This window comes from Oncorhynchus nerka, linkage group LG9a (assembly GCF_034236695.1).
Source record: "Oncorhynchus nerka isolate Pitt River linkage group LG9a, Oner_Uvic_2.0, whole genome shotgun sequence".
NCBI lineage: Eukaryota > Metazoa > Chordata > Actinopteri > Salmoniformes > Salmonidae > Oncorhynchus > Oncorhynchus nerka.
In genome coordinates, this window is record NC_088404.1 from 40,575,839 (window position 1) to 40,590,473 (window position 14,635).

The window sequence follows — 14,635 nt, forward strand, 5'->3', positions numbered from 1 at the left end:
GTGGAATTAATGGTTATGTTACTACTGCAATCAGCTTCAGGCAATCTCCCATAATCAATGCCATTACCTGTACCCGTGATGCAACTGTAATTGCCCCCATATGCCTCAACACCCCAAGAGGCCCGATGAGGAGGTACTGCAGGAAACACAAGGCTCAAAGAGGAACAGAGGGTTGAATTGGGCTTAACCTGGTAAAAACTTCTCAGAATACACAACCACCCCTCTCCTTCTCCTACAGCAAATGGGTGTGTAGCCAGAACAGGTCTAGCATGACTACAAATAATGCAGTCCTTTCTTCTCAGGGTTTTAGCTGTGTACCTCATATAAGACAGCCACAAATTGTCCCTACCATCAAAACCAGTCTCAGTGCCTAATTGATCAATAGCCGAATAGTCTCTAACATGAATTACCTGAATGGTATTTTTAACACAGTGGTGGTAGGTGGCAGGTTCGGTCCAGGGGTGGTAGAGGAGTGTGTCCGGTTCGTCTGAGACCTCTGGTTTTGGCAGTACCTTAATAGACAACACACCCATCATGTCTGTCCTCGTCCTTTGTAGTCCGAGGGTGTAAGTGCCTGCATCAGAGAGCTTAATAGTTTTGATGGTTAGTAGGATTTCATCACCTTTACAAAGTTCAACAGTGCTCCCAGGTTTCCCCATATCATGGAAAACCTATCCACCTTTGTGGGATCCCCTATGCTATAAGGATACCCTCTTCTCCAATCCTAGAACTGTCCGAAGTCGGTTATCATGTAATCTCTACTCTAACTTCCTGTCTACCCAGATCTAGGGATCTCTTATGCTTATTTTGGAACAAAATCCTCATCGTCTAAACCATGGGTCAAATTATCACTCTCCGCATACTCAAGTAGGACGTGCTGTATCAGGAATATGTCCCCCACGATAAGACAGCTCAGACGAACAGCTTCCATTTGAAGCCCCACCCTTTTCCCAAGAACACACCACTTAGCAAGAGCCAGACACATCTTCACTTCTATGAACAAAAACAGGGGTGACAGGACAGGGAGGGTTACTTCATTCGAGAGATGGCCCCTGGAATTCTGTTAATTCCAGTTCTCCTCCCGAACACTGTTTATTGTCCGACAGTGAAAAGTGTCTTACCCTCCCGCCGTGCGATATGAATCTGGGTAGCTCTTTCAGCTAGCTGTCACCAGGGGTCTTTGGTATGGTCCCCAAGCCTCTGGGACTGGATTGAGTGACTTCACCTGTAGTTCACCTGTAATGCATAAAATCCTGGACATACAGGCTTGGTTAACAAACAATTTCTCATATGTTTTATCTGATTATATCTTTAACTTCTATGCCCATTTGTTAGCTACATTTTTTTTTTAATTATTAGTTTCTTATCCAATAGGCCCCATCCTATCCTAGACCACAATTTACCCATCCCCCTTTTGATACCTGGCTCTGCCCAGGTAACAACCTTACCTATTCTAAATAATGACTTAGGTAAGATTAGTATATTATCCTTCTGTTCTGACATTATCCTGTAGGAGCGCCCCCATCATTTTCCACATGTCCAACTCTCTCCCCTGTCTCCACTCAGCAACTGCTATCTTTGCCTGTCCTGGCCCCCCTTCCAAAACTCTCCTCTCTTCTCTCCAACTTTCAAGGTCTCTGCAATGCGGGGGAGGGCCCCTCTGCCTGCCTTTTCCCCTATCTGTCTTAAATACCCAGCCATTAGACACACACACAACTGTGATAAACGTGCACTGTCCCTTTAACATAAAAACCTCAGCCTGCAATCCCCTCTGCGGGCCTTTCATTGTTCCCCATAATGAAAACAGATTCTAATGTTAGTATACCTTAACCTCCTGTTTAATTTCAGTGGTGTTTATCTGAACAATCAAACCAAAATCAATAACCGGGAAGAACTTGTGTAAATTAATTAAAAGAACAAAATAAATCTACCTTATTTCTCAGCACTTGGTTAGAACACCACTCCCGTCTTTCATCGACCACACCCGTCGCCCCGTACCTAGTGTATATCTTATCTATTACTCAGTGGCTCAATTAATGTTTAACGTAAGTATGTTCAGATGTTGGTTATGTAATTCTACAATATTAGTATAGTTCAAACCTCATAATATAAATCTACACACAGAATTTTACGTTAATAGAGTTTAACACCTTTTCCAACAGTCATGCACACCCCCTCAATATTCTATGATATAACTCTCATCAGCAAGCCTGCGACTTTTTTCAACATTCTCACCGGTACCAGCTCCAACTGAAATACCTAATGTACCACACTCGCTTGGTCCCCGACCTCATTCATACCGATATTAGTCCCCGACTGAATATCAAGCGTATTTCATGCACACGATTTGAGTCTCACAAATCTTCATTTACGCCAGTAAACTTCAATTTACATTACACACACAAATCTTCATTCTCCCCAGCAAGCAGACCAGTAGGAGATGCAATGGCCCCGCCTTCTGTCCATTCTCTGTACAGCTTCTCACCCCGTCTCCTCCACTCCTTGCCCTCTCTGCCTTCATTTAATTCTAGAGTGGACTTCAGCGTTCTCAACACCTTTTCCATTTCCAACGACATTCCATGTACACTACAATACTGCCAACAACCCACGCCTTTACTAAAACCCAAGGGGTACCCCTTCCCTACGGCCAAATCGGCCCCCAATTAGGTCTGAAGTAAGAATTCAATTATGCACTGTGGGTCCCCTAGGGTATTAAGAAGTCTAGTGTCCCCCGGATTATCACCTTTTCTTCACTACCCCATGTACTTCACACACACCTATGCTTTGTTAGGACCTTAGAGAGACCCTTTCCCGAAGGCTAAATCGGTCTCAAGTCCGAGTAATCAATTTAAATATCCGTCATTCACACTTGGCCATGCCTAATACATCACGTTCGCATCATATGGCTTTCTATTCGCACTTTGGTGATCACTCGTTACCCACCACTCATACATGTAGTCCCAGACTATCCAGTCACACTTTTATAATCAACTAGAATGAATCATACATGTAGTCCCAGACTATCCATTCAAGCTTTGGTGGTCACCCGTTACCCACCATTCATACATGTAGTAAGTGTTCTCTGTTACCACCTACCAGCCAGGCATATTAGTACATCCCATACACAATGCACCATTAAGTATGGTTGATCAATAATACAATTGCAGTTGCCAATGGAGATATTACTTTCTCAACTATTTTCCAATCTCACACATCATAATAGTTTAAATTTAGTAACTTACATCAAACAGGTATCTCACAAAACTAAATTTGGATAACTCCAATGTGCAGAACTTTAGTTTTTCACAACAGGTGTCTGCTTACCCTTTTTAGTTGACCGGTCAGGATTTGTGAGACACACCGTCCGACGACAGTACTGGCCAATCGGCTGGCACACCAATGTCCAGCGATGTCCTTTTACCAGATCACGTCGGGGTCACCATTTGTCATGTATTGTATGTTTTAGTAAATATATATGTATATTTTGACCAATTGAAATATATATTCAGACTATCTGAGTATACTTAGCCCGTCACTGGTAAATACCCGTGATGAATTCCTGGAGCCACGTACTCTGCCTTATCTCAGAGCTGCTCCCTCGTAAACTCAGAGTGGTGTGTGTGTGTGTGTATTTAATTTCATTGGCGTTGTGGAACGTTGCCAGTTTAAAACACTTTCTCAAAATATTGTTTTCAATACAGTAAAATATTGTTTTTTTAATACAGTAAACCGCTGGAATCTATTTGTTCTAATTGTTAAATCAGTTCATACATTCCACATAACACATTCGTTCACATTGACTGCACATTAACCCCTCAGATATTGTTATCAATATCTCCCCTTTTTGTACTCAGACAGACCGGCCGCTACCGGTTTAAATGGATAGATTTACACAATAGAAATACAAATTAAATCTATCCCCTACTGTACACAGACAGACCGGCCGCTACCGGTTTTAATGGATAGATTTACACAACAGAAATACAAATTAAATCTATCCCCTACTGTACACAGACAGACCGGCCGCTACCGGTTTTAATGGATAGATTTACACAATAGAAATACAAATTAAATCTATCCCCTACTGTACACAGACAGACCGGCCGCTACCGGTTTTAATGGATAGATTTACACAATAGAAATACAAATTAAATCTATCCCCTACTGTACACAGACAGACCGGACGCTACCGGTTTTAATGGATAGATTTACACAACAGAAATACAAATTAAATCTATCCCCTACTGTACACAGACAGACCGGCCGCTACCGGTTTTAATGGATAGATTTACACAACAGAAATACAAATTAAATCTATCCCCTACTGTACACAGACAAACCGGCCGCTACCGGTTTTAATGGATAGATTTACACAATAGAAATACAAATTAAATCTATCCCCTACTGTACACAGACAGACCGGCCACTACCGGTTTTAATGGATAGATTTAATACCACATATTTTTACTTCACTATCGTTAACTTGTCATTCGTATATATAAATTTAGTCAAGAATTCATACTCACTCGGTCATACTGATCAAAATTTGGATAGACTATACGACAATATGCAAAGTTTGATTTAACAGGTTTTGCTTACCTTGTTTAAGGTCGACCCTTGTGATCAGTTTCCCGAGTTGAGCAGAATTGTTGTCCTCCCCCGAATGTCTTCACCTGTCCTCCGCGAACCGTCCTTTCACCAATTCGCCCCCTCACACCCACATCAACCACTCTGGACTGGGTCGTTAGTTAACCATCCTCTTGCTACCATTTTGTTGATGATGGGATATGTAGATAGGGCGAGTCGGTCAAGGATCGATTCGGACAAGGTGGTCAATTATATGACAAGCGACAGTTTATTCAGAGTAAGGATATCTGGTACAACGTATACGGGCTCATTCATTCGGCCCAAAAGGAACCATCAGAAAGAGCCCCGATAACAGATTGCAAGCATGTTAAGTACAGTACAGAAAAGTGGGTTGAGTCTGAAAGTCCCCCTTTTGATTGGCCACAGTTGAGGTGTTGTCTTCTTGGATTGGTCCTGTTGAGCCGTCCGTCGTTCCTCCGGGTCTCGTCGTCTCGTTCTCAGTCACACAATGTTCGGCTAGGAAGGAGATTTTGTGTGTGCGCTGGTTTCTGCAAGTCAAGGCTGTGTCTTCCTCCCAATGTGTGGGTGTATGTCTTATCTGTGTGTCCTCGGCAGTTAGTGTGTGTAATGTGTGTGTGCTGTGTGTGTGGGTGTGGGAGCTATCCTGTATGGGACCTAACATGTTTTACTGTGAAAATACGTTGTCTCAGTTATAGCAATGTAATAGCAGTAGGCTGGTCACCTGCATAAGAAATAGCACTTCCTTACACCCGAATGGTAACCGAGTCTCAGATTGATTAGATGGACCACACTGCTTCTCCCTCCTTCTCTCTCGGACTCTATTATCTACCCAAATAGCTAAGGTGACCAAACTATCTAGGTCACTAGGCTCTGGATAGGAGATCAGCTCGTCCTTGAGTTGCTCCGACAACCCCTGGTAAAAAACTGCTTGTAGTGATTCCTCATTCCAACCACTCTCCACAGCCAATGTCCTGAATTCTATCACAAAGTCTGCCACACTGCGAGCTCCTTGGCGAAGAGAGAACAAACGTTTAGCTGCGTCCTTACCTCGGACTGGATGGTCAAAAAGCTTTCTCATCTCTGCCGTGAAACCCTGGTATGACGTCATGCATGTGTCCCGTCATTCCCAAACAGCTGAAGCCCATTCCAGAGCTCTACCACGCAGCAGCTCAATAACAAAAGCTATCCTAGCCTTGTCTGTGGCCTAAGAGTAGGGCTGCAGATCAAAAACTACACTGTACCCACACTGTAAAAGAAATGAACGGCATCCTCCCAGATCTCCCTCGTACTTCTCCGGTGTCGGAACCTTGGGCTCACGGAAGGAAACCGCACCAGACACGGCAGGTGAGATGGGTGAAACAGGTGGTGAATGAATCGCCGGCAAACTGAGCTGATCCTGGATTTGTGTCAAGCTAGTAGATAAGTTCTGGATTGAACCCGCTATCTCCTGTAGCGCCGTCTTGTGTTGTCCCAATGTCTTCCCCTGCTGGGTAATGGCATGGCAAACGGAGTCCAGGTCCGCTGGGTTCATCCTTGGCCGGATCGTTCTGTCACGTTCTTTCAAAATCGAACCCAGAAGCGGACTAGGACAAGGAGAGTAGGAAGAAGGTGAGTATTTATTTACAAGTGAATGTGAATGGGTAGATATATCCAGGTGGCGTAGCGGGCAGCGGTGGTGAGTTGATGGGAGTAAATAGGTGGATCCAATGGGGTAGCGGAATCCTCCGACGACCAGGCGGGAATGGGGTAAATGACCCGGGTGAGTAACTGAAGACCGAACAAACAGAGTTAAGTTTAAGGCAAGCAATACGTTTAAATAAAAAAATAAAAAATTCTATCCAACTTGAGGCTGATACTATGGCACAACATACTGTTCATGGCTAACGATCCGGCAGGGAATGGATGTCAGGTCAGAGCTTTTGAAGGGGAGAGGTGATGATCAGGACAGGTGTGCAGATTACTGATGGGATACAGGTGCGGGTGAACATCGATCTCCCAACAAGCTAATTCGCCCGGCAACCAGACAGGGTGCGTTCCAGGACACCGGAAACACACTCCAGGACAGAAACACAGGCAAACACAGACTCAGGAAGCGGGATTCGTGACAATTTGAGAATGCTATTCATTGACTACAGCTCAGCATTCAACACCATAGTGCCCTCAAATCTCATCACTAAACTAAGGACCCGGAGACTAAACACCTCCCTCTGCAACTGGATCCTGGACTTCCTGACGGGCCACCCCCAGGTAGTAAAGGTAGGTAATAACACATCCACCACGCTGATCCTTAACACGGGGGCCCCTCAGGGGTGTGTGCTCAGTCCCCTCCTGTACTCCCTGTTCACTCATGACTGGATGGCCAGGCATGACTCCAAAACCATCGTTAAGTTTGCCAATGATCACCAACAACGACGAGACAGCATATAAGGAGGAGGTCAGAGACCTAGCTGTGTGGTGCCAGGACAACAACCTCTCCCTCAACGTGACCAAGACTAAGGAGATGATTGTGAACTGCAGGAAAAGGAGGACCGAGCATGCCACCATTCTAATTGACGGGGCTTTAGTGGAGCAGGCTGAGAGCTTCAAGTTCCTTGGCGTCCACATCGCCAACAAACTAACATGGTCCAAGCATACCAAGACAGTTGTGAAGAGGGTACACCAAACCTATTCCCCCCCAGGAGACTGAAAAGATTTGGCATGGGTCCTCAGATCCTCAAAAGGTTATACAGCTGCACCATCGAGAGCATGGTTGCATCACTGCCTGCTATTGCAACTGCTTGGCCTCCGACCGCAAGGCACTACAGAGGGTAGTGCGTACTGCCCAGTACATCGCTGGGGCCAAACTTCCTGCCATTCAGAATCTCTAAACCAGGCGGTGTCAGAGGAAGGCCCTAAAAATTGTTGAAGACTCCAGCCACCCTAGTCATAGACTGTTCTCTCTGCTACAGCACAGCAAGCGGTACCAGAGGGCCAAGTCTAGGTCCAAGAGGCTTCTAAACAGCTTCTACCCTCAAGCCATAAGACTACTGAACATCTATACAAATGGCTACCCAGACTACTTGCTTTGCCCCCCTCTTTTATGCTCCTGATACTCTGTTATTATCTATGCATAGTCACTTTAATAACTCTACCCACATGTATATATTACCTCGACTAACCGGTGCCCCCGAACATTGACTCTGTACCGGTACCCCCTGTATATAGTCTCGCTATTGTTATTTTACTGCTGCTGTCACGCCCTGACCTTAGAGATCCTTATTATTTGTTTGGATAGATCAGGGTGTGACTTGGGTGGGAAAGTCTGTTTTCTATTTCTTTGTATTGGCCAAGTGTGGTTCCCAATCAGAGGTAGCTGTCTATCGTTGTCTCTGATTGGGGATCCTATATAAGTTGTCATTTTCCGTTTGGGTTTTGTGGGATCTTGTTTTCTGTTTAGTGTCTTAGCCAGACAGAACTGTGCGCTTTCGTTTTTTGTCTTTGTTATTTTGTTTGGTGTCATCAATAAAATTACGATGTACGCCTACCACGCTCCCAAGGAGAGCCGTAACAGCTGCTCTTTAATTATTTGTTACTTTATTTGTTATTTTTTAATGTATTTTTCTTAACTGCATTGTTGGCTTGTAAGTAAGCATTTCACTGTAAGGTCTACTGCTGTTGTATTCGGCACATGTGACAAATACAATTTGATTTGATCTACAGCATTTCTTAATATTGTGCATTTCCTTGGGCTTTGATGCCTCATGATTGATTATTGTTCTGTTCAGGTAGACTGTGATTTTGCTGTGATCTGATAGGAGTGTTAGTGGACTGACCGTGAACCATCTGAGAGACTCTGGGTTGAGGTCAGTGATAAAGTAATCTATAGTACTACTGCCAACGGATGAGCTGTAGTTGTACCTACCATAGGAGTTTCCTCTAAGACTACCATTGACTATGTACAGACCCAGCTTGTGACAGAGCTGCAGGAGTTGAGAACAATTTTTGTTGGTTGTTTTGTCATAGTCGTGTCTAGGGGGGCATATTTGGGAGGGAATATTGTCACCTCCATGTAGGTGTTTGTCTCCCGTGTGCTGAGTGTGTCAGGTTATTGTCCAGTTCTGGCATTTAGGTCATCATAGACTGGGACATTCCCTGGGCCTGGAAATGGTTGATCTCCCCCTCTAGGATGGAGAAGCTGTCATTGTTAAAGTATGGAGATTCTATTGGGGGGATATAGGTAGCACACATGAGGACATTTCCCTCTGTTGGGATAATTTCCTTATTCATTTCTAGCCAGATGTAAAATGTTCCTGGCTTGCCTAATTTAATAGAGTGGGTTAGGTCTTCTACCAAATTAACATACCACTGAGTCTCTTCCCTGTTTCACACCTGGTAGTTTGGTGGATGGTCATCAGTGGTCCCGTCTCCTCTATACCATGCTTTTTATAGAATGACAATGTCTGTATTTCCAATTTCTTTGATGAAGTCTGGGTTCCTGCTCTTTAGGCCAAATGCAGATGACCTCCGTCCTTGTATATTCCAGGATGACATAGTAAAAGCTTTGTGTTCCATAGTGTCTAGTGTTGTTTTTGTGTGGTTTAGGCCCGGCCCATTACAGTGGGTGTGAGAAGAGCATGTTGAGCATCTGATACATACCTCATAAGTCGCAAGATGGGGCTTTGGGGGGTGCATTAGTGGGGTTTGGGCCTCTTGCTCTTCTCACGGCCTGGCATATGTGCGGCTGTCATGTTGAGGTCCTTGCTGCAGAGGCCATGGGGGTGGCAGAAGGGGCATAGGTCTGATCAAGGGGGGCCTATATAGGATGTGGCCAGGGTTTGTATGGGGTGGTCTCAGCTGGTTGGGGTATGGGTGTAGGTCCTTTTGGCATGGGTTCTCTCGGTGCAGGTCCTTCGGGAGGGTGTCTCGCTCCACACACACACTGCTGTTCTGAATGCTGGAAGGAAGCCCAGGACAGTGTTTTTACTGTGGAGGGGGTGAGCACTGGGCAGAAGTTTCTGTCTCCATTCTGTGACTTCCTCCTGGCATCACTGCAGCACACACTCAGCCTGTGTTGATGGAGATGTCTGCACACCAAGTGTTACAGCTGCCTCCGCAGGAGAAGAAAGGATCAAGAACAAGACCTCCTGAAGACCACAGACAGTTCTAAATCTCTTGTTCAGAGTCTGTGTACATGTTGACTGAGGTGTCTGATTCACTGTCCTTCTACGTTGTCTGGTGTGTTGAAAGAGGGGATTCATGACTTACATGGGGTGTAATTTCAGGGAGTCACTCAATCTGGGCCAGGCCTCTACAACCCTTTTCCTGGATAGCTACTATCTTGTAGGTTTTCACTCCAACCCTGATCTAGCACGCCTGATTCTAATATTTAGCTGGTTGATAAACTGTACCAGGTTAATTACAACTGGGTTTGGAGCCAAAACCTACAGGACTGTAACTCTCCAGGAGCAGGATTGGAGACCCCTGATCTGGGCTGTTCCTGCCCTGCTGTGTCTATACACCCGCAGTAACCTCTGCTAAATATGTATATGTGACCAATAAAATTGTACTTGATTTACAGTATATAGCCAGCCCACATGCAGCAATGCAGCCTCAGTCCCCCGGTAGGACTGGCTATGCTCCAAAAATGCACCCGCTCTGTCAGGAGGAGAGTATTTATGTCTCAGCATTGGCACAAGCGTGAAGAAGAGGATGAAAGATGCTTATTATTTCAGTGGCAGTCTGTGGAAAGTAACTCTCCCTGTGTGGACATTCGGATCAGTGGTTATTTTATTCAAACTTGGCTGATACCTCAGCCTTCTGGCTGACTGTATATCATCAGGACACACACTTTCACTCCCCTTTCGATACGCTGTGATTTTCGTAGCAGGTGAGGATAGCTATTTCGCTAACTCTAACCCTTTTCCTAACCTTAACCTCAGTCTCCTAACCTGCTACGTTAATTCTGCTAACCTGCTGCGTAAGTTCGCCTAACCTGTTACGAAAAAGTGTATAAAAATATTTTCTTGTAAATCATCACTCTACCCCAGACTTGACCTTTACAGCATGTCATCCTGTTCTCATATCCTCCCTGAGCTCCCAAGAAGAGAGAGACATAGTGTGACTTGTCATACTGGTCAACTGTCAAGAACCTTGTCACATAGGTGCTATGAGGAAGAAGTCCTGTGGGCCATTTTCCCGAAACCTGACTGTCACAGCATTCCTCAGTTTAGTGTTTGACACACTTGTTTGCCCCCTGTGTAAGCTGGACAGAGGGGCTTCTGTGTGTCAGCAAAAGCAAGCACCACCCAAGCAATGTAACAGCATGGTGATAATCTGCTGCCATCAAAATTATTTGAGAGGTTATTGTTCCTTCCTCTTTCCACTCAGGAAATACCAGAGGCCTCATTTATTATTTATAGTCACTGAGAGTTAACTAAATATGTCACACACTGTAGCAAGAGGGTATGATGATGTCATGGTGATGAAGAAAGATCCCTCATATTGTATCCCTTTTGGTGTGTCTCCTTACTCCCCTATGGGATTATGACTTTGTTATACACGGTCCGGCTGGCAAACACACATACCTCTTACACATTCATCATTCCAATTCTCACAAATTGTAACTACACATAGCCTAATATCTGCTGATAGTTGAGCATGTACACACTCAGAAAGTACTTGTATGTATGATCTATTACTGTATTGTAGCTATATTAGTAATAGAATTGTGGACTTGAATCCGATGACTTGGATTTGAATCGAGTCTCACAAATATTATAACATGATACTCGACTTGAACTTTGAGAGTTGACCCTCATGACATGTCATTGAAGTAGTCAGTCTCGACAGATGATATGATACACTACATTACCAAAAGTATGTGAACACCTGCTCGTCAAACATCTCATTCCAAAATCATGGGCCTTAATACAGAGTTGGTCCCCTCTGCTGCTATAACGGCCTCCACTCTTCTGGAAAGGCTTTTTTGGACCCCCCCCCTTCACCCAAATCCAGATAGCGGATGTCCTGAAAGAGAATCTGGATCCCTACAAATCAGCTGGGCTTCACAATCTGGACCCTCTCTTCCTAAAATAATCCGCCGCCATTGTCGCAAAGATTGGAAAGCTGTCGCGGTCATCCCCCTCTTCAAAGGGGGATTCACACTCTAGACCCAAACTGTTACAGACCTATATCCATCCTGCTCTGCCTTTCTAAAGTCTTTGAAAGCCAAGTTAATAAACAGATCACCGACCATCTCGAATCCCACAGTACCTTCTCCGCTATGCAATCCGGTTTCCGTGCTGGTCGAGGGTGCACCTCAGCCACGCTCAAGGTCCTAAACGATACCATCACCACCATCAAAAAACACTATTGTGCAGCAGTCTTCATCGACCTGGCCAAGGCTTTCAAAATCAAATCAAATCAAATCTTTCGACTCTGTCAATCACCGTATTCTTATCGGCAGACTCAACAGCTTTGGTTTCTCTAATGACTGCCTCGCCTGGTTCACTAACTACTTATCAGACAGAGTTCAGTGTCTCAAATCAGAGGGCCTGTTGTCCGGACCTCTGGCAGTCTCTATGGGGGTGCCACAGGGTTCAATTCTCAGGTCGACTCTTTTCTTTGTATATATCAACAATGTCGCGCTTGCTGTGGGTGATTCCCTGATCCACCTCTACTCAGACGACACCATTCTGTATACATCTGGCCCTTCTTTGGACACGGTGTTAACAAATCTCCAAATGAGCTTCAATGCCATACAACACTCCTTCCATGGCCTCCAACTGCTCTTAAACGCTAGTAAAACTAACTGCATGCTCTTCAACCGATCGCTGCCCGCACCCACTAGCATCACTACTCTGGACGCTTCTGACTTAGAATATGTGGACAACTAAAAATACCTAGGTGTCTGGCTAGACTGTAAACTCTCCTTCCAGACTCATATTAAACATCTCCAATCCAAAATTAAATCTAGAACCAACTTCCTATTTCTCAACAAAGCCTCCTTCACTCATGCTGCTAAACATACCCTCGTAAAACTGACTATCCTGCCGATCCTCGACTTTGGCGATGTTATTTACAAAATAGCCTCCAACACTCTACTCAGCAAATTGGATGCAGTCTATCACAGTGCCATCTGTTTTGTCACCAAAGCCCCATATACCACCCACCACTGCGAACTGTATGCTCTTGTTGGCTGGTCCTCGCTACATATTCGCTGCCAAACCCACTGGCTCCAGGTCATCTATAAGTCTTTGCTAGGTAAAGCTCCGCCTTATCTCAGCTCACTGGTCACCATAGCAACACCCACCCGTAGCACACGCGTAGGTAGATTTTACTGGTCATCCCCAAAGCCAACACCAACTTTGGCCGCCTTCCTTCCAGTTATCTACTGCCAATGACTGGAACAAATTGCAAAAATCGCTGAAGTTGGAGACTTATATCTCCCTCACTAACTTCAAGCATCGGCTGTCAGAGCAGCTTACCGATCGCTGCAGCTGTACACAGCCCATCTGTAAATAGCCCATCCAATCTACTACCTATCTTTTTCCCATATTAGTTTTTTCTGCTCTTTTGCACACCAGTATTTCTACTTGCACATCCTCATCTGCACATCTATCACTCCACTCCACACATCTATCACTCCACTCAATTGTAATTACTTTTCCACTATGGCCTATATATTGCCTTACCTCTTTACTTAATTTGCACACACTATATACAGATTTTCTATTGTGTTATTGACTGTACGTTTGTTTATCCCATGTTGTAACTCTGTGTTGTTTTTTTCCGCTTTGCTTTATCTTGGCCAGGTTGCAGTTGTTAATGAGAACTTGTTCTCAACTGGCCTACCTGGTTAAATAAAGTGTATTTCAATACCATACATTTCAGTAGAAATACCCCTTCTGCTTTCACTAGTATTCTTCAACATTGGGATGCGTCTCCAGTCTAGATGACTCAACAAATGATGAAGCATATATTATGTTGATTAAATTCAAATCAAATCAAATTCCCTGAACCAGTCTGCTGTTCCCACATGCTTCAAGAGGGCCACCATTGTTCCTGTTCCCAAGAAAGCTAAGGTAACTGAGCTAAACGACTACCGCCCCCCGTAGCACTCACTTCCGTCATCATGAAGTGCTTTGAGAGACTAGTCAAGGACCATATCACCTCCACCCTACCTGACACCCTAGACCCACTCCAATTTGCTTACCGCCCAAATAGGTCCACAGACGATGCAATCTCAACCACACTGCACACTGCCCTAACCCACCTGGACAAGAGGAATACCTATGTGAGAATGCTGTTCATCGACTACAGCTCGGCATTCAACACCATAGTACCCTCCAAGCTCGTCATCAAGCTCGAGACCCTGGGTCTCGACCCCGCCCTGTGCAACTGGGTACTGGACTTCCTGACGGGCCGCCCCCAGGTGGTGAGGGTAGGCAACAACATCTCCTCCCGCTGATCCTCAACACGGGGCCCCACAAGGGTGCGTTCTGAGCCCTCTCCTGTACTCCCTGTTCACCCACGACTGCGTGGCCACGCACGCCTCCAACTCAATCATCAAGTTTGCGGACGACACAACAGTGGTAGGCTTGATTACCAACAACGACGAGACGGCCTACAGGGAGGAGGTGAGGGCCCTCGGAGTGTGGTGTCAGGAAAATAACCTCACACTCAATGTCAACAAAACTAAGGAGATGATTGTGGACTTCAGGAAACAGCAGAGGGAACACCCCCCTATCCACATCGATGGAACAGTAGTGGAGAGGGTAGCAAGTTTTAAGTTCCTCGGCATACACATCACAGACAAACTGAATTGGTCCACTCACACTGACAGCGTCGTGAAGAAGGCGCAGCAGCGCCTCTTCAACCTCAGGAGGCTGAAGAAATTCGGCTTGTCACCAAAAGCACTCACAAACTTCTACAGATGCACAATTGCTATACCATGTGCAAGGAAAAATGGACCGAGCTCCAGTCAGTGTCCTGGACACCAATACATATGAATTAAAACCCTGGAACAAAATCATATTTTCCCTCTTAA